The following is a 21,549-nucleotide window of genomic DNA, read 5'->3' on the forward strand; positions in this document are numbered from 1 at the left end:
AGCCAACAAAAAGTGGGCCATATACCAGCATGATAATGCTAGCCCTCAGTCAACATTATAAATCAAAGCTCACCTAGAAGACATTGGTAAGTAAATCTAGCTCAATCCTGCATATGTTCCTCATCTAGCACTCTATTTGCTTATTACGCATTTCAACATCCTAATAGGAGATTTAACATGAGTTAGAGCTGTATGTCGAATCAAAACCTAAAGAATTTTACAAGCGAGAGATTTATAAGCAAACAGAGAGGATATAGGTCAGAATTATTATTAATAAATAATTTAAAATTTACAAAAACAACACTCTTTTATTCTTCGGACTAGTATTCTTATATTACGTATTATTATTAGAACATTTTGGTCGATATAAGCTACGAGCGTTTCATGTGTTTTTTGTTGAAACTCGGGATTTTTTCTGTTAAACACGTGAGTCTTTGTTGAACTCCCGATTATACTCAGCATTTCTAATGGAAATCATCTTTTGAATTGACGAATGGTGTTAGTATGTTCTCTTTCCTTAAGTCATGGTTATATTAGTAGTGTTGACAAATGCTTCTAAAATACTGGAATGCTTCTAAAACACTGTCAGAAATAAAAAGAGGGTTCTAGTCCACAAAGAAAACATCATCATCAGAATTTAGCCATCTGTTTACATGGCGTTTCTGTAGTTTTGTAATAGTCTGATATAAGCTATAGTCATCTTTTAAGACGGCCATATCACCGTCGAAGGCAGAAGTCTACCATGCGGTCAAGAACAATCAAAAAGAGAAAGAAAAAACTCTACATTGATAAGTATGGTCAGCATCGAAATATATCTGATATAAGAAAATATATATGTTTATATATTTATGAAAAAATGCGTTGTTTTCAGCTTTCAAAACGTATTCATATATACACGTAATCATGTTCAATGTTCAACTTAAACAACGCTTCAAAAGCCGGAAAAGAAGAAGAAAACAAATGTTCCAAGTTATATATATATATATATATATATATATATATATATATATATATATATATATATATATATATATATACATTTATATGATAAACTTTATGAAAAGATGAATTATATATATATATATATATACACATATGTATGATAATTGCAGCGTCTTGTCAGACGAGTGTTACTCCCTCATACACTTAATGTCTATGAGCCCAAAAATGACTTTTTTTTCTTTTTTTTTGTCCTAGTGGTGAATTAACACGCTCAAGTAGGCATGCTACTGAAGAAAGTCATTGAGATCAATTATTACATACTTCCAGCATTTCAAGCCTGCACGCGTCACAACTTTTCCATAGCCACAGGACCATTTTTATAGACAAATGCCTGAGGGAGTATCTATACATATATGATGTTACAGCTTTGTACGACAGCTAAGTCTCTCTCTCTCGGTTCAAAATGTTGAGATCCAGCAACAAGCAAGAGCAAAATAGCCAGCAACAAATTAAACTGCAGACCAGCTTAATGCGGGTAATGGTCTCCCGATTTATGGTTTTTTTAAATCAGTGATTTGCTTCTCCTAGAAATGTTGCCTTCACCACGGCTTACCGGAGCCCTCTCCACCCCAACATACACATGCATACACACAAATATACACGGTGCTAGTTGGCCGTTGACCCCAAAAAGGGTTCATTCGCCCTTTGGAAGGTCTTGTTTTTAATCCTTCAGGGAGACTAGCCGCCTCCTCACCAAACAAGTCTGGTGGGGGAACCAGTTTAGTCGCCGGTGACGCGACCATGAGGCAGGTAGTACTGGGTTACATGGTACCAGTAGCATATTACATGACCTGATATACATAGATACATACATACATACATACATATATTTACTTGTCAGTTCGATAAGGGGAAACATCGGTAAAAATAGGAGTTATAAGCACTTTTTTTATACATAAAACCTTCAAATTCTTTGCTTTTCACAAGAAGATGTAAAGGAGGCTAGCTTTCAGATATCTGGGAATTTGTAGCCTAGCTTAGGCTACATTTAGAATAGACATGCAGAATAGTCTTGAAATAAGAATACCACACGGTGAAAAGATAAATTACATATGAAGTATAAGGATTAAAAAACCAAAACAGAATCTAGGGAGACGGATATATAAGTATGGGTGTATTAGGCTAGAGCTAACTAAAGTAGAGTGAGTTCGAAAATGTATGGATTATGGAAAATACGTATAAAACATGGAGGAATGTGTCAATGTTGAAAATAATAAAAATGGAGCAAAGTGTAAAAAAAATGTATGGATTAGGTGATATAGTATCAGGAGGAATAACATAAAAGACTTAGAAAAGTGAAAACAACGTTACAAATTAATAAGGTCAAAGGTTATTACATGAGACTATAGGCAAAGTTCAGTAACTGAGTGTGCGTATGCGGCAAGAGATGAAGCATATCAAATTCTTCAGGCAGAATTTGATATAGTTTGGAGGTAATACCCTTTAACAAGTGTGTGTTTTTACGTATATGAATTCGACGATGCTAATGCTTCGATTGAGTAGGCGTTCATATGATCGTTGAAAAATTCCTTTAGTGTAGAAATGGAATATCGTTGCAGAGTTCAACATATCTTACATTCAAGATTCGGGGTGTTAGGAAATAATTGAGGTTCTTAGGAAAAACTCACTCTAGTGCTAGGCAAGGAACATTAAATAACTACATAAAATGTTAAAAGATTCAAAATTATGCCAGAAATCTTAGAGGACAATAGGGAGTAAGAGAAGATGGAAAAAGAACGGGTACAGATATATGTAGGGGGTCTATTAAGGGTGGGTATTAAATCCACAGGGATAAGGTTGTTTTAAGTTCAAACATCTTTAGACATGAGTCATGTATCGTCGGGGGAATCGCAGTGTAGAAAATACGAAATCAAATGATATGTTATGAAAAGGGGTTCACGTACGTGGGTTAGAAATAGAGATACATGGAAAGACTTGTAGTTTCCAATATGAAAGTCTTACAAACTCAAGAATAGGTAATAGATATTCTTAGGATTTAAAGGGGAAGGGTTTATATTTTATATGTATATATATATATATATACACACATAAATATATATATATATATATATATATGTATATATATATATATATATATAAAGAGAGAGATAGATAGAGAAAAAGGGGGAAACAATAAAATTTTGGTCAATATAAAATTGTTCATTTATTTAATAAAGGCATACAAACATTTAGTTGGGGGATAGAGGGGATTCTTTATTACAAGGTATTTCGGAGCTTGTTATAAAGAGTCCCATTTATCCCCCGACTAAATGTTTGTATATCATTATTAAATAAATGAACCATTCTTTATTCCCCAACATATAGTTTTTGTGTCTTCATTTATCAATTTTATTGTTTCCTATACAAGCTCCAGTGGAATTTGTTGAGCTTTAAATTATCCCGATAAGTCTCTTCTTATAGAATTGAATTTACTCTAGTCTCCTAACTCTCTAAGGTATATATAATATTTTCCATGCCACATATACTTTAAACCATAAACTTTATTGTTGTCTTTAAATCAGTAGAAAAATCAATATCTATGACATATTAATTTTGACACATCGATGCCCGTTAAATCACCGCAAGTACAAGCCTTGCCTCAAAATTACAATCCCAACAAGGGGGCATGCATTGTCTTTTAAGACCGAATGGGAAGATTTGTTTACAAATTTGACAAATCGCTAAATAAATACAAAACCTTGATGAATATATGAATAATTTAAAATTTCCTTTTGTCATTCACACACACACACATACACACAAACATATATATGTATGTATATATATATATATATATATATATATATTTATTTATTTAAGTGTGTACATACGTACGTGAGATAAGTCACAGCTTAAGGATCAAGTGAATTATCCTGTCAGATATTACACTGAGGTAATACTTTCAGGATGATCCTAGCAAAATATTTAAAGCTAAAGTTTTAATGGTTTAAGTTAAATTCTTTAAATCAAAATATAAACACATATATTTAAGTTAAGAATCTATTGTTTGAAACCTGAAATATATAATGAAATTATGTTTTTTCCTTACTTCATGGATTTTCAAATTCATTTCCTCTGAAGATATGACCATTATTGAAAATGCATGGATTAAGGAAATAAATATAATTCTTCTATATATTTTGATTTACAGAATTTAACTTTAATCATAAAACTTATATAAATATATATATATATATATGCATATATATATGTATATATATATAGAGTAAGTTATACATATACTATCTATTTCTACTTATGTATTGATCTCTGTTGAAGTAAACACTTAAAGTTTACGCATAAATTTATACTTTTGTATATTAATTCATGTGATTTAATGAGTAGTCATATATATATATATATATATATATATATATATATATATATAATTATTTTTTATACTTACAGCCACTAGAGTTTCATAATTGTCGCAGATCGAGGGATTCGAACCACTTTGCATTCCATCTCTGACTCTAGGTCACCGTCGTCCGTAACGAGAAGTATTGTAAATTTAACATTTACAGTGGGGGTCAAGAGTGTTTGCAAATTGTATAAATTGTTAAATTTATGCTTCAATATTTTCCAATAGAATAACTATGTTATTCACTGTTTTATATGAAAATATATGAAGTAAATTCATAGAAACCAAATAATCATAGTCTGGTGGGGTATGGATCTTTAAATGATTTTAGGAACGAATATGGGCCAAAAGTGTTTGCAAGCACAATTACCCGCAATAAATACCATTGTTAAACATGATATAATTCGAAAAATGTTTGCATCATTATTATAGTACCACATATTGATAACATATTACAAGAAAACAACAGTTATTACTCAAATAACAATAACATAATAATACGATTTTATGAAACTATTTAACCCTTTATTCGCTTTCCTCCATGTTTACTCAAATCAATCGGCCTCCTAGCAACAGGGGTTGCTAATGTGTGCGCTTGCTGAGGTGTGAGTTCAGAAGATACCTTCTTGATTCTCTTCCAAATGTCTTTTTTACTATTGGAATTGATGCCCGTTTTCATAAACCTTCGTCTTCAGAATCGAACAGAGGTTCTATATCGGATTTAAATCCTGGCTCTGAGGTGGCCAGTCCATCAGAGGTTCACCAAAGATCCCCTTGTCTGAAAGTCACGCTTTTGTGAACCGAGGAGCATGGCTTAGAGCCTTGTCTTGTTGGATCATAAGATTCTGATTGATAGCATCATTTTGTGAATTCAACCAGGGCAATAAATTGGCTTTCAAAACCTTGCAGTAGTTCACAGTATTCATTTTGACACAGTCAGGGACAAGAAAAGGACCAACAATCTCACTTCCAATAATAGCAGCCCAAATCATCACTCCTCCTCCCTGTTGACGTCTGAATCGCAAGCGTGGGCTATTGCCTTTAAGAATCCATCCCTTGGCCCAACCCTCCGGGCCGCCGAGGGTTGCTCTAGCCTCGTCAGTCCAGAGAACATTTTTTAATATGTTTTTTTCAAATACTTAGTGGTCCATACTAGTCGCTTCTGACAGTTTATATTACTCAAAGGAGGACAGTTTATTTGTGTTCTATGGTCGGCTATCTGTTCTAAAATCCGATTTTGGGTCCTTTTATAGATGCTAGACACTTTTACACGGTCGAAAATAGTTTTGCTTTTGCTGTGTGGGTTTGCTAGCAAACTCCTCTTGATTTTTCTAGTATCTCGTGGTGAAGCCACCTTTGGTCTGCCACTTTTATGCTTTTTTCTTCCATCTTTTCCGTCAATGACGAAGCGTTTCACAGTTCGATGATCTCGTTTCAAAATTTTCGAAATTTCCAATGTAGACTTCTTTGCAGCAAAAAATGTAACAATTTCACTCTTATCCCTATCTGTCAACATCTTTCCATTTAGCTATTATCAATAAATTAAGACCACCTGCATAAACTGTTGGCTCACCTGAAAAGTGGAAAATGTCGAACTATTATTAAAGTCTAGCTTTTATCGTAAAACTTAGTAATGGAACGAACCGGAATGGCAACCAGCAAATGAGGGAACAGTTTGAAATGAAATATAAAGCAAAATTAATAAAGAAATTGAGAAAAAAATAGGTCTGCAAACTCTTTTGACCCTTACTGTATATAAGCAAATTAAGACGTAAGCGTTATGAAGAACATTCTAAAGCGATCAAGCGACAGGGACACCGCGATCTTGCACAATGGTTAACTGACTGACTTTTAATTTCAGACAGTGCTCAACAGTTTTAGACTTACTTATTAAAGCGGCGGAATTAGTTATAATCATAAATAAATATTTTAAGACATTCTAGTGTTTACTCATTTCCGAATAATTAATGGCCATTGCCGCCATATTCGAATTCCGCAAGCAATGACATCTATGACTTCATTAACAAGAAACATACACTCTGGGTCAATGTTAACCACAACAAGGATAAAGTGAAATATAACATTTATAAAAGTAAATTCTTACATTTTCCGTTATTCAATGTTTATTATTTTTAAACGTGCGTTGACCAGAATGAAACCTGCAAATCTCTCGTTTATCATTAATTTTACTGTATTAGTCTTGATTTTTCTTTGCCGTTTACATACGCATCTGCATGTCTCTAAATAACGGATGCAAACTTTATTTCCTTCGCCTGAGAACGAACAATCTTTCTTTTTTTTAATGTTACTGATTTGCTCCGAAACATTAGCATGTTAAGTGTAGCGAGTGTGTAATACTTGTCTATATGAATGAGACTAATATGTATGTGTATGTGTTTGTGTGTGTTTGTGTGTGCATGTGTGTGCGCGTGTGTGTGAACAGATATAAATATTTCTCTCGCTTGATGAGTAGCAATTGATTATTTTAATATATTAATTTACTCCAAACATTAACCTTAGTGTAGTGAGTATGCAATACTTGTGTATATAAATAAAATAATAATAATAATATAGATATACATATATATATATATATATATATATGTGGGGGGTGTATGTGTGTGCGTGTAAGTGCCGGTAAGTATCCCTTCATATTTGTATCATTCATTATCATTGTTGGCATTCTTTACACGATAATTATTTTTAAATTAAAGAAAAACACCCTTCGCTTTTTATCATTAGAGTCCTGACGCCTGACGATAACGAAGCGTTCAAATAGCACATTGTTTTCCAATTATAACTGTTGACATCACTTATGACCTTGGAGTAACTTTACTCAAAACTGTATACCGTTCATTGTTCTTAAGTATCGCCGAACTTATTTCATCATATCTTCGTGTGAAATTTAAAGTTTATTAGAATTCAGAAATTAAAAAAAAAACGTTCGTTTGTTTAACATTGGTTGATCTCCTTTGTGCGGAGAGACATTTGTTCAGTTATATTTAAATTCCTGGATGATTAATACAATAAAACAAATATGGATCATGACGGTAATTCCACAGGCAAGATGTTCCAACAATATATTTAGTAGATTTTATAGAATCTGGCCGCTTCTGCATTGTAAGAGTTGGGCATTGCGCCTTTCCCGGTTGATTAGGAATATTTTGGTTGACGGTGTACGATGGCAGTAAATTCATCGGAGCATTGTCTGTAAAAGAACTCGTAAAATTAAGACAGGTGTGTAAGAGCAGGGGTTAGAGCTTCAACATTGATGCAAAGACCGTCCTGGTCTTTCAACACTGACGTAAGAATATAACATCAGCATAAACTAAACAAAACTAGCTAAATACCAAACAAGGAATAAAGAATTTATGAATCGGAAATCACGATCAGAAAGGTCTCAGCGAACTAATAAAATGCAAGCCAGTTTTAACGAGGAGTACAGTCTCTGTACAACAGATACTCGTGTTAGTTGCACTTTTGCCTGTTGTAACTTTTTATTTCAGTTTCGATTCAAGCAAATGCACTCAAGTCATATGGATATTTTTTTTATAATATGCTAGCAGGGGGTATCCGGTGTTTCGCGGGTGTTTGGAGGTGAGTATGTAAGAGGGGACCCTGTTTTAATATTATAAAAAAAAACAAGATGTTATAAAAAATAGGAAAAACCACGAACAAATGTAGAAACAAAAAGGAAAAAAAATGTTGTAAAAGAGGAAAACGCTTTAGGTAGAGAGGCAGGCTCGAACCCGAAGCATCGAGGCGAAGGCGGAAAAAAATGGCTCACGCGTTACCTCTATGCCTAATAAACACAATTAAGAATGGATAAAATTAACCCTTTAAAAACACTTACAGGTGGTTGAAACTAACGTCAACGTTTTCTAGGTCAAACATGACGCCATTGTCGTAGTATCAGGAGTAGACCGAGTCTAGGGTGAAGGAACACCCACCCACACATACAAACACACACACACATATTTTTTTTTATTTATAGATGTCCCCGCCCTGGTTTAGCTAATATATGACGCGTAAAATTGAAAGGAATAAAAAACTAAACGAACGGAAAAGAATAGCAAAGGAAAAAAAAAACAAAAAAAAACGTTACCGCGTAAAATCCTAATATGTTTATTTAAATCTATTTTGTTTTAAATGGAAAAACAAAATTCAAAAAAATAAAACTTACCGTGTATAATGAAAATGTGTTTATTAGATTTAATTTATTTATTTTTCTTTATTTCAATGAAAAAGTTGTTTACTTTGTTGTCTCTGTTAACCAATTTGGATGCCGTCTGATTCCAATATCGATAGCGTAGTAGTAAATGTGCTAATGAAACTCTCAGAAATGCAGTGTATAGAAATAAATAATGAATAATAACTAATCCGAAAATAGCAAGTATTATGAAACCAGTGCAAACATAATAGAAATATTAAGACAGTAAATAAAATATCAAATCGATAACTGGTGCAAGATTTGAAGAACGCTGGCGGCTGACTGTTAAAGTTTCTTATAAACACTGGAATCCAATGTTTGTTCGATTCGTCTAAGTAATGCTTCGAATCGCAACTCCCCACCCCTACAAAAAGAGAAAAAATATCAAGGGAGGAAAAGAGGGAAAAAAGAAATGTATAAAATGGCACAAGTAACCCAAAGAATAACTGGAATGTAAAGTCGCGTTTCACCCAAAAGAAAATACCAATCTATATTTTTTAAGCAACTAAGAACTCAAACCGGCGTTCCTCGTATATTCCTTTGTGGGCGTGTCCGCAGCGGTGTGAAGTGGTCGCGGGCTGAGTATGAAGCGAATAGAGAGAAAATATTTTACAACTTCAAAGTTGATTCTAACCGATTGTGGCGGTGAACTCTCACTGGAAAAAATATAGAAATGTACGAATATCAAGGAACTGTAAGGGTAGTAGGCCCTTAACACACCTCAGATCCTGTGCTAAAGTGTGGGGACATTACATTTGAATGAAATGTCGTGATTTTTTTTTTCCTATTAAGGTCAAACTCCCACGGGATAAATGAGTTCATTTTATTTATATAGAATAGATAGAGAAGATAGAATAGAAGAAGATAGATGGAAGATAGAGAAGAGAAGAGAAGAAGAGACGAGAAGAGATAAAAATCGATAGAACATTAACTCTATAATAATATATACGAAATTTGCAAGAATTAAAATATCATATTTAAGCGTACTTTACAACCGGGATTTACGGGGCCTTCGTGTTTGCTTTGATAAATACTTTTGCAGTTTTAACAAAAAAGCAACAATAATATCAGAGTGTCTCTATTTACGCTGAACATCTACAGAATGCCAACATGAATATATTACATAGGAATGAGTCACCCTGCGGAATTTCCCCCTAGTTATAATGGTAATATTATTATTATAAAGCCACAACTTCTATTGATTTTTATATTGTACCCAATATGTAGTAGTTGCACACCAGCGCAGCTCGGTCGTAAAATGATTAAATATTATGTTTTAGTTTATGCTGATTCCCTATTTATTATTGGACAGCCAATACTCTATTGATTATTGTATCGCATCCAATATATAATATTCATTTCAAAAGTTAAGACATGCCAGCTTTAATAAACACCAACACATTTAGCGATATTTTTCTTACTAGTTACGTTTTGAGCTGTCGTAAAATGAATAAGAAAATGCAAATATTTAATCAACTTAAACTGATAAATGTATATTTACGCATGCGTACAATAACATTTAATGTCGACTTACGCCCGACAAAGTTCTAATTTTCTTACGAATTTAACACCTTAACAGCTTTTTATACCTGTCAGGAAACAAAGGTATAAGTTTTCTTAAATATCGGGCTTAAAGGCTGTAGACGAATCATTGGAAATAGAGTTGCGTTGAGACCGTTCCTTAGACTGACATACAAAATCACTTTTATATTTTTATATAGAGAGATATTTTATGCGCAGTCTTACATAAGAATATATTACACTAATCTGATCATATCACTGACAGCTGAAACACAATATTATTATCGATTATCTATAACATAAATCCCACCGGTGTGTTTAACGTATGTATGTATGCATGTATCTATCTATCTATCTATCTATGTATGGATGGGTGGATAGATGAATGTATGTATGTAGGTATGTATGTATGTATGTATGCATGTCTAAAAATTTCGACAGCGGCCACGCATTTTCAGGAGATCGGTATCATTTGTAAGACCGTCGCCTCGAACGACAAATATCAACAAATTGGTCAAAAACATTAATTATTTCACCCTCAACTGGGCAGTTTTCGACAAGGAGCGGTCGATTTTTTGCGAGTCATTGTAGCGGTTGTATTCAGTTTGCCTAATTTTAACGTTCCGTACTTCCGGTCGTAGTAAGACGTCAGATCTTCATTTTATTTCTTTTCCGCCTTTGCGTCACGGGTTCGAACCTGCCTACTACCACTTTTTTTTTTTTTTTTGCTCAACACATACCTCCAAATAACCGGGCAACGCCGGGCACCCAGTCTAGTTATAAAAAAAAAAAAAAACTGATTCTACAAGCGGTTGTTTCCCCATGATTTTTACTGCATATATTTTACTCACACAAACTATATGTTTGAAAATAAAACTGTTTTTGCTACTTATCAATAATCTATATTTATTTCTTAATAAGTTTCTGTCTCTTATTTCATCCTTTTTGCATCTATAACGCTTAATGCATGCAATATATGCAGGGTGACCCCCCCAAAACGGGCCCCAACACTAATTAGGCCCCGTTTCTTATTGTTTTGTCCGAATTAAATTAAACTTTGCTCATAACTAGTTTATTATATTCAAAACATCACATCAAAACGCTAGGGTATTTGGCCTTTTTTCTCCGTTCTACAGCATATATTCTAGATGGGCTCCATTTATTTTTTTGGGAGGGGTCACACTGTATTACTCTCGCTTTCGTCACCCTCCATTTCAGTTTATTAAAAAATCAAAGGTAAGGGACAAACTATAATATAGAAATTAGACTATTTTTTTTTATAAACGATATTGAGTATCTATGTCATATTTCTTTTTAATATGTCTGCCGGTCTTATGGTTTTAATATTTTCTCAGAATCTACTGGACCAATTATGCTGAAACTTTCTATGAACATTACTTATGATCATTTGCAGTGAATTAAATATAATGATATTCGTTTGATGCGTACTTAGAGATTAATAGTCATTAGTCACTACAATACAACATTTATTGCAAAATTTTCTTCGGAAACAATTATACCGATCTATCTGAAATTTAGTAGAGACATTTAATAAAATGCGGGGGATTAATTATTAAATTAGGGATTAATTAGTATTTACAGCGAAAACAGCAAAAATGTCACCTATTCAACCATATATTTAAAATAAAGCAATTATTTAAAGTCAATGTTCCATAACATTTGCAAGTTTTAACGTGCTAAAGATGTATTTATGCTATTTTCTCCATAGCTGTAAAATGGAAGAGAAGAAATAGAGTGTAATAGATATAGCGATCATAAAGGCTCATTTCTAGTTGCCAGATTATTATTATAGAAAGTAGTTACATTTGTTGGCATGTCGAGAATAGAGCGTGGTGTCTTTAGCAAACATATCCATCTCCGATGCAATATAATCACTGAAGAAATTTATGTAAATCAGGAATTATAATATTCCTGATATCAGCCTTTGAAACACTTACGCATTATTATGGTGCGGTTTGGATGCACATCCATTTAGGACAACATGGATGCTTCATTTTTAGCTAAGATAGTGTTAATTTTATTAAATATACGTTCAGTAATGCTTGTATTTATATGTTTATTATATTTACCATTGACATCATCAACGCTCTGATCCCCATCTGGCATCAATTGAAATGGATGGCTCTCGTCTGGGAGAAGCCCCGTGTTTTGACAAGCTTCTGGGTTTGACCTTTATTCCTGATCTGAAATGGAACACGTACATCAAGTCTGTTGCCAAGGTCGCTGGAAAGATGCTGGGATACTTCTACTGCTCCAGAAGATATCTCACTACTGATGCAATTCTCTATCTATATAAAAGCCAAGTCCGTCCAAGGATGGAATACTGTTGCCATATCTGGGCAGGAACTGCTAAAAACAACCTATCCTGCCTTGACAGAGTACAAAATAGACTTCGTGGCTTAGTGGGGAATGCCCTTTTCTCTACCCTGCAACCTCTCTCCCACAGAAGAGACGTTGCGAGCCTATCCTTGTTTAATCGTTATTTCCCTGGCAGGTGCTCTTCTGAACTCCAATCTCTGGTCCCCCCTCGCCAATCTTTCATGAAAAATACCCGTCTAGCTGAATCAGCTTTGAAAAATGTTCCCACTCTTTGTCTGTGCCTAAATCAAAACGTAGATTCCATGAACAAAGCTTCTTTCTTAGAACTGCACGCCTGTGAAACTCTGTTCCGTCTGCTTGCTTCCCACCTGACTACAACTTGGATGTGTTCAAGTCCAACGTTAACAAATTCCTAATGAACCGCCCCCTTAAGTAAACACGTCATCAAATCTCCACACTAACGTACTGTACTTGCAATAACCCTTATCTCTGAGTGGATTCCGTTCCTTGATAAGTTGTTACCACCGTGTAAACAAAAACAAAAAAAAAACTTTTTATTATGGAAAACATATTTAAGACTTTGAAAACTCCATTTCAAATGATTCAAATAATAAAACTCAGGTCATCGTATGATCAAACCAGTCAAATACATTTTAGCAATAATAATAAACCTATATAAGAACAGGAGTTTAGAAATACACCAAATTTTGTATAAACAACACTGTATAAATATTATTAATATGATAGAGCACTCTTAATGAGTTATATTTCTTGCATGGTCTGTCTTTTTATTAGCTGAGGCGCCATTATTAAATTTTCAGGAATGTTTCGTATGGGCACTTTTATTCGTAGTACACACAGGGAACTCTAGTACCTTTTGAAGTAATCTCCTTCGGCTGATATGCATGTTATACCATTTAAACAACTTCTGGAATGCCCCATGGAATTGCTATTAATTGAGCCTGTAATTATTCTCCTTACAACGTCTTTCGTCTTCTCAATTGTCTCCTGACGGCAGCCTATCTACGTCATAGCAGCCACCGAGCGGGCCACCGAGCATCATGATCTGCAGATCGACCATCTCGCCATTGTCACGATAACGTCTTCTTTGTCATCATCTTGAGACAACTTCACTGTAATCATTCGCATTTTCAGTTCCTCGCGAATACCTGTGTACACTTACAACACACTGTGCACTTATCGTCTTTATAGACACACTTATCCATGACGTTCTTTATTTGACCAATAAACTCTAATATTCTTATTTCCTTTTCCATTCCGCACCTCTCATCATCCTTTGCAGAATCGCTGCCTTCCTTGAATTTCTTATGCCACACAAAAACTGATTATAGATTCATGCAGGATAGCTTATAGGCAGTCTGAAGTATTCCATACATTTATGTGCCATTTTTCCAGAATTTGCTTGCATATTATTCTTCTTCAGGGTCTTCACATGTAGAGTGGATTTTTGAAATTCACCCCCTGTGGCAACAAGGCTTTAGTATTGTATGTTCTTGTTCCTGCTGTAGCTGTTCGGTTGAACCGGGGGCCATAATAAATTTTGTCGTCAGATGTATAGCAATAACATGGCGAATTTTCAAGAGACTAGGATACTTGTAAATGTCTGTACAAAAAAAAAGCTAGAAACCTTTTTAAATCACGTAATAGTTGTTCGTTTTATGAAATGTAGTTTTAATAAAAAACACAATTGTGTTATAAAGAAACCACGAAATGCGAAATTGTGTTTCCAATTATTGCTGATAATAATTGTAATAGAAAGGTTGATGAACTTTTAGACAGTAAATGATTCGCAATTATCATTTTCTACGTTGCATACAATAGTGTGAAATTCATACCATTTACTGGTAGTTCAACCCATATAGAGTTATTAATATCGACTCCAGATATTTTAATAGAGACAACATCATGACGACCAGTATTAGTTGAAATTTGGGTAGATTGAATTATATGATAGGGCAACGAACTTATTTATGCTAGACATGAAAACAACCATGTTATAGTCAGTTGTAAACAGTCCAATTATAATGTGTTCTGCAGACGGACAGTTCTAGGAAACATTTTCTTCTAGGAATTTCGTTTAGTTTTGTAACGTTATGTGTTGTCCTATGACGTCACGCGTTAAGGCTTGGCTTTCACGCAGAGAATGAGATTTTATATCTAACTAACCTTAGTGCCCGGTTTTGCCCAGGTGTTTGGAGGTGTGTGTTCATAAAAAAAAAATAATGTTAGTAAGTAGAAATCTCGAACCCGTACCGGGAAGAAGGAAAAATGCGACGTCTTTGCAATTGCGTCTATCGCCAAACCGAAAGGGACGGTTTAAATTAATGCTAGTCAATCGAATAGAGGGCATGGCTTCCCAACATATTGCCGAAAAAAGCGACCAGTCTCTGTAGAAAAGTAGCCAGTTTATAGTGAAGGAATTATTGTTGTAAGCCAATTTTTCGATATTTGTCGTCCGAAGGGTAGAGCTTAAAAAGTATATCGAACTCCTGAAAATCTGTCGCCTCTGTCGAAGGTTTTATGAAGGGATACATATATACATACATACATACATTTAAGCACTATTTAGCAGCTTGAGAAGATATTAAAAAATACGCCGAAAGAATAAATCTTAAGCATATTACGAGAAACGATTATGCACACCCTTACATTATGCGATTTACAAAATTGTATTACTCGACTCTAAATGACAATAGTATTCAGCTACTTAAATGAAATATATATCTTTATCTTTCTTTTTTTGCATGACAGAGTCCGTAGGTTCAAACTTCACATGTAAATTTCTTGATTTTTATTTCATTACTTGCAAAGAATTTTATAAGACTCGGAAATTTACGTATTGTTTTTGGTGTTGTTCTATTTTTGCATGACGTAGTCTGTAACTTCTAACCCCGCACGTAAATTTCTTAATGATTTTTTCGTTAACTGGAAAGAAGTTTATATAAAATATTTTTATAAGAGAAACAGTAGGTTCTCTAGAGTGCAATGTAGAATAACATATTTTTTTGGACAAAGTTACTGCCGGGAGGCATGTGAAACTTCCTCCCATCGATTTCAGGGATTTCGATGAAAATACAAATATAGGAGTATGAAATATTCGTTGATCATCATTCAATCCCAGGCAACATCGTGTCTCCCGCGCTTGTTTTGATATAAAATATACATTTGCTCTACCTGAATACAAACGTTTACTATGAATTAGCAAATCCAGTCATTTTAATATAATACTGTTGCAAATTATTTTTACCGACTTATCAAATCATTTAGGGTTTTATCGAATTTGCATCTATCCTTTTGATATTGTGTTATTTTTTCATTTTACTAAATGCCGAATTCAGATACTTTATGTACATTTATTTTCGTCAGTCTGTCAGTTCTGCTTTTTCTCGGAAAGTATGCCTCTCTATTTGATGTTTTGTATTTGCACGTTATGATAAAGTGCAGTGAACTAAGTAATATGGTATTCGTTCAATGCACGCTACAGATTTAAAATAGAGTAATAAGGATACGTGACTAAAATGCCACGTTTACTCTTAGTCGAACTGGCTGAAAATTTGTAAAGAGATTTGTTACGATGCGGTGAAACGAAGTTAATATGATTGTTTTTCCGTCGATGCCGAGTAAGATATTAATAAACACCATAATACCATATTTACTCTTGAAGATTTTTTAGGAAAGAACCAGGTCGATATGGTTCAAATTGTATGTAATCTTAAGCGACAAAATAAGGTTTATGTTATCAGTTCGATGCGCAGTGAGGGGATAAGTAAGAATTAATAGGGGTTGGTATGTAATGAAAACAACGACAGGAATTTATAATTCAACTATTATCGATATATCTATAAAATTGAAAATCTGTGTATGGTGTGTGGGTGTGTGCGTGTGTGTGTGTGTGTGTGTGCATTTCCCTACCAAATTACTTTATCAATTTTCGGTCTAGAGACTGAAGATTTCATATAAGGAGTATTAAAATTTGGGAAAATCTTTTTAATCGTTTTCCGGCCACAAATCTGGCTGTCAAGTAGTCAAAGTTCAATGAATCGAACTTTAAAAACTCTTCCTAACTCCTGCGCCAATTTTGAGTCAAAACACTAGAAATTTTAAATGTAGGTTTGTTGGACATGGATCAAAATTTTAATTTAATTTTAGCCCCAAACAATAAGTGTTAATAGGTTAAAATTGGCTCAAACTTTAAAATAAAAATGACTTCTGCGGTCTCTACCAAATTATTCGGCCAATTTCATGTCTAAACATTTGAAATGTTACATAAAGCGTATTGAGAGATAAGGTAAGCTTTTTAATCGGTTTGGTTAATTCGAAGATTTGAGCTGTCAAGGGGTCAAAGTTAAAAATATTTGCAAACTACTAATTTTGGGTCTAAATATTTGAGATTTTAGATGTCGAAAACTTGGACATGAGTAAAAGTTTGTATTTTGATTTGAGATCAAAATAATAAAAGTTAAGGGGTCAAAATTTGGGTCAAAGTTTTTTAAAAAAATTACCCTCCGTGATCTATACGAAATTACTCCGACAAATGTTGGTCTAAACATTTGAAATCTGACATAAAGTGTATTCACACATAGGGCAAGTTATGAACAGTACATAGGGCCCGAGCAATGCAGGGTTGAAATGCTAGTATCGGAATCAAAAAAACACTCATTACAAATCAATGGCCTATAATTTTCACCAATTTTTATGTGCTAAATGATTAATACTATTTTTCTTCATAGCTGGGAAAATAGATTAGAAAAAAACAAAAACAAAGTGAGGAAATATCGCGAACAGGAAGGGTTAATTCAGGCTTTAACATGTTATTAAAAAAAATGGTCCGAAAGTTACTTTTTCCTAATTAAAATATTATAAACAGAGTCGCCCCGATCAACTATTTATATAGACTTAGAAACTCGGTGTTTCGTTGAGTCTTGAAAGACAAAGCATACTCACTGTAGAGACAACTGCACGTATAATTTGGAGGCAAAGGTTGTGTAATCCGCAGCCTCTCTTCTTTCTCGAATCGGCAATGTGTGTGTCCAGTGGTAAAGAGAAGATCAGGACTACTGGAAACAATGTCAAGATAAACGGAGAGAACCTACATCACCTGAAAGTCCCAAATGGTCACCCATTTAGTAGTGATCAGGTTCAACGTTGCTTAACTTCGGTGATCCAGCGAGAACCGGGCTCAACGTTATCATGCCATATTGAGAACTAATAATTAGGAATATACCAACATTGATATAGACAGCGTTTTATTAATAAGGCTTAATATAACAGTATTATTATTCTTTTTTTTTTTGTAAATAAACATTAACCTGTTTTGTTTTCAAACACTGCTGGTCGTTTTCTTTTGTTTTTGATTATTTATATTTATGTTTACGCGAACGAACGCACATAAATTTTATTCTCAAGAGGAATTCCATATCCTCTAAAAATGTAACCCTGATATGCAATACCGGTCTAGACCTGAGCTTATCTTGGTACAATGATTACAAAGGGGTGACTTCATACTCAACTGAAACTTTAGAATTAGGGCCTCACAACCGGATACAGTTTAATGTCATTTCAAAGAAAATCTCACTTTTTAAGAGAAAGCTCAGAGTAGTTGTTTACAATTATAACCGCATCCGATATTTATTGTGTGTAATTAAACTACTTAGTACGGCATCAAAACGTCGGCACACGTTCCCCGCTGGATCACCGCAGTTAAGAAACGTTGAACCTGGTCAGTACTAAATGGGTGACCGTTTTGGGACTTCCAGGTGTTGTATGTGCTCTCCGTTTATCTTGCCATTGTTTCCAGTAGTCCTGTATTTCTTCTTGCCACTAGACTCAAACACTCAGGAGAAATGTTGTAGGGGTTTTCGCAACCGTTCCCTTACAATAACACGCGCAGTCGCCCCTTTTCAGACAGAACGGAGACATACATAAGTTCTTATATGAAACTTTTTTCTCCATTAGTTAAATCGGGAAGATCATGTAGTATGTATGTGTGAGTCAAGGAACGTATCGGCAGTTTTTTAGGAGGCTTTAACAACACGACAGACAACGCTTAGTTGTCAAATTTTGCTCTAATCTACAAATCTAAACATAGACGTAAACAGAAACATAGACATAGACATAGACATAGACATAGACATAGACATAATAATAATAATAATAATAATAATAATAATAATAAAAATAACAACAACATTAACAACAATAATAATAACAATAATAATAATAATAATAATAATAATAATAATAACAACAACAACACCACCACCAACAACAATAATAATAATAATAATAATAATAATAATAACAACAACAACACCAACACCAACAAAAACAACAACAATAATAATAATAATAATAATAATAATAATAATAATAATTTTCAAATTTCCATATATTTACAAATGTTTGTAAAATTTTCGATATGATTGTGATTTAAATTAGCCCAACACCTTAATTTGGGCCAGTTTCTTTCACCTGGAGGGAGCGAAAACTTAAATGACTACGTTTTCCACACAGTTTATTGGGCATTTTAAAATATATATGGGACTATATATGAAGAATGTTATTTTACATAACCGGAAAAAAGTAGAAATCCTCCTACTCCAGCAAATCTCCCACTACGTGCTCAGATCATCCCATTCATTTTGTTATAAACGAGACAACAGTAAATTGCCAATTTAAATTTTCTAAGTAAATTTCTGTATATTTTTAAATGTCTGCAAAACTGTGGATATGGTTTTGACTCACATTGGGCCAGCCGTCCTGTTTTGACCAATTGTGGGGAGGGCGAAAAGATAAACGAATATTTTTTTGACAATTTATTAAGTATTTCTACAAATTGTCTTGTTGACCCAAAATTATAAGACTCTATGGGAATATCTGGCAGGATTTTATTTTCAATTTCTTTGTTTTAAGTAAATATGAACGTATCCCTTGTTTATAGTCTGTCTCATCTATTGTTACTCTTCGTTTATGCACGTGTGAGAGCGATCCTTGTTTCATGAAAATGAGATAAACACTATCCTTGTGACAGGACCATAAGAATCTTAACCTAGGTCCGTCGTGGCCACATATGAAGTATTACACAAAAAGATACAAGCTGTGGGATTCACAAGAAAAATCTAAGTGTCATGATCGGCAAGTGCTCTTTCATTGGCAAACGTGTGGAACTCAGTCGCCATCTTGCGAAATTGGCTCCGCATCTAATTTAGGAACAATACCACAGATTTAAAACTGGTAAGTAACCTTAATTTAAGGCATGTCTCAGGCGCAGACGAAATACAAGGAAACAGTAATGGGCAGAAGAACAAGTCAAAAAGACATAAACATGATGAGGCTAAAAGCAAAAAGGAACTGAGAAAAATTATAAACACAACCAGCATCCGCAGCCGTGGTATTGGATTCGAATTAGGAATGGAAAAATGTGTATTACTAGAGATTAAAAAAGGAAAACTAGATACATAAGAAGGTATGGAGCCGCCCAACCAAGAGGAGCTGTCCGCACTTTATAAAAATGACATTGACAAATAGCTGGAATGCTGGACGTAGACATCATTAAATTTTGGGAAATGTAAGCAAAGATTGAAATAAAACAAAAAAATATTAAACACAATACTATGCAGTAGAAATTTAATCAAAAGAATAAACACCTGAGCAGTATGGCTGATAAACTACTCTGAACCATTCATAGAATGAACAAAATAATAACTAAGACGAAGAAGTAATGACAATGTTCAATCCATTACGCACAAAAGACAATACTAACCGACTCCGTGTGAAACTGGGCGAAGGATCAAAGTGGCTTATAAACGTAGCAGACTGTGTAGAAAACACAAAAAAGAGATAAATCCGAACACAGAAAGAATGATTACAACAACGACCCACACACAAAAACAGCAATACAAGAAACAATAAAACCAGAAAGAACAAGGCAAGACAAAAAAAGTGGGAACAGATAGAGCTACTCGGACAATTTATCAGAATAACAAAAGAAGAGAACCACGAAAGCATGTTGACGTGACTAAGAAAATGACACATTAATAGAGAAAGGGAATCCTTAATGACAGCTGCACAGAACAATGCAATTACTACCAACCACATTAAAGCTAAAGTGTATCAAACACAAGTAACTAATAAATTTATACTCTGTGGGTAAAAAGACGATACAGTAAACCACGTAATAACTTAACGCTTCAAACTAGTCCAAAAGGAATACGAGGACAGATACGACTATATAGGGAAGACGGTGTACTGCAGACGACTACACAACGAACATGCTGATGAATGGTTCGAGAACAATCGGATACTGTTCAGGAAAACGAAAACCAGAAAATTTAACGACACATGAAGATAGAAACAGATTACCCCGCCCAAGACAATAATTAGATGTCCTCATAATCAGGAAGAAGGAAATAAACTGTTAAATTATATATTTTGTCGTCTCCACAGACCACAGCATCATGACCAAAGAGATGGAAAAACGAAACAAATCTGCCAGGTAACTACTAGGAATATGGAACATATAAAAATCACTATAATACCAATAATTATAGAAGCACTAGGAACAGTCGCCAAAAAAAATAGAAAAAAAAAGACATTGGAATCGAGGAGAGTCAAACTAGGGAAGCTTAGTGCCACTGTAATTCTAGTGAATGCCAATACTCGCTACTAACGAGAAATCAATAGTAAATGGTTGTTGCGATAACGCAAATTAATTTACAAATTCAACCAAAAAAGTGGAGAGTACTGGAAATTCGGGGAGACTTGCTGTCATTCACACTCCAGGGAACCCCATATGTTCTCAAAATAAATTCTTTGATGAAAATTACGAAAATTCTTAATGAATACTACTTCTACTATTACTACTACTACTACTACTACTACTACTACTAATAATAATAATAATAATAATAATAATAATAATAAAGTAAAGAAAGAAATGAAAGAAGAGTCTCAGTAAATCGAAGAAGGGACAGAGAATGAAACCAGCAAGGAAAACCTCAAGACCACCATACGAAAAATTGCTACCTGGAGAGCAAGACGCCATGATGGAACACATTCTATTTGTTTCAGAAATTCATGACACTACATGAAAGGC

Source organism: Euprymna scolopes, chromosome 34, assembly GCF_053919585.1.
Source record: "Euprymna scolopes isolate OS-2025 chromosome 34, ASM5391958v1, whole genome shotgun sequence".
NCBI classification, from domain to species: domain Eukaryota; kingdom Metazoa; phylum Mollusca; class Cephalopoda; order Sepiida; family Sepiolidae; genus Euprymna; species Euprymna scolopes.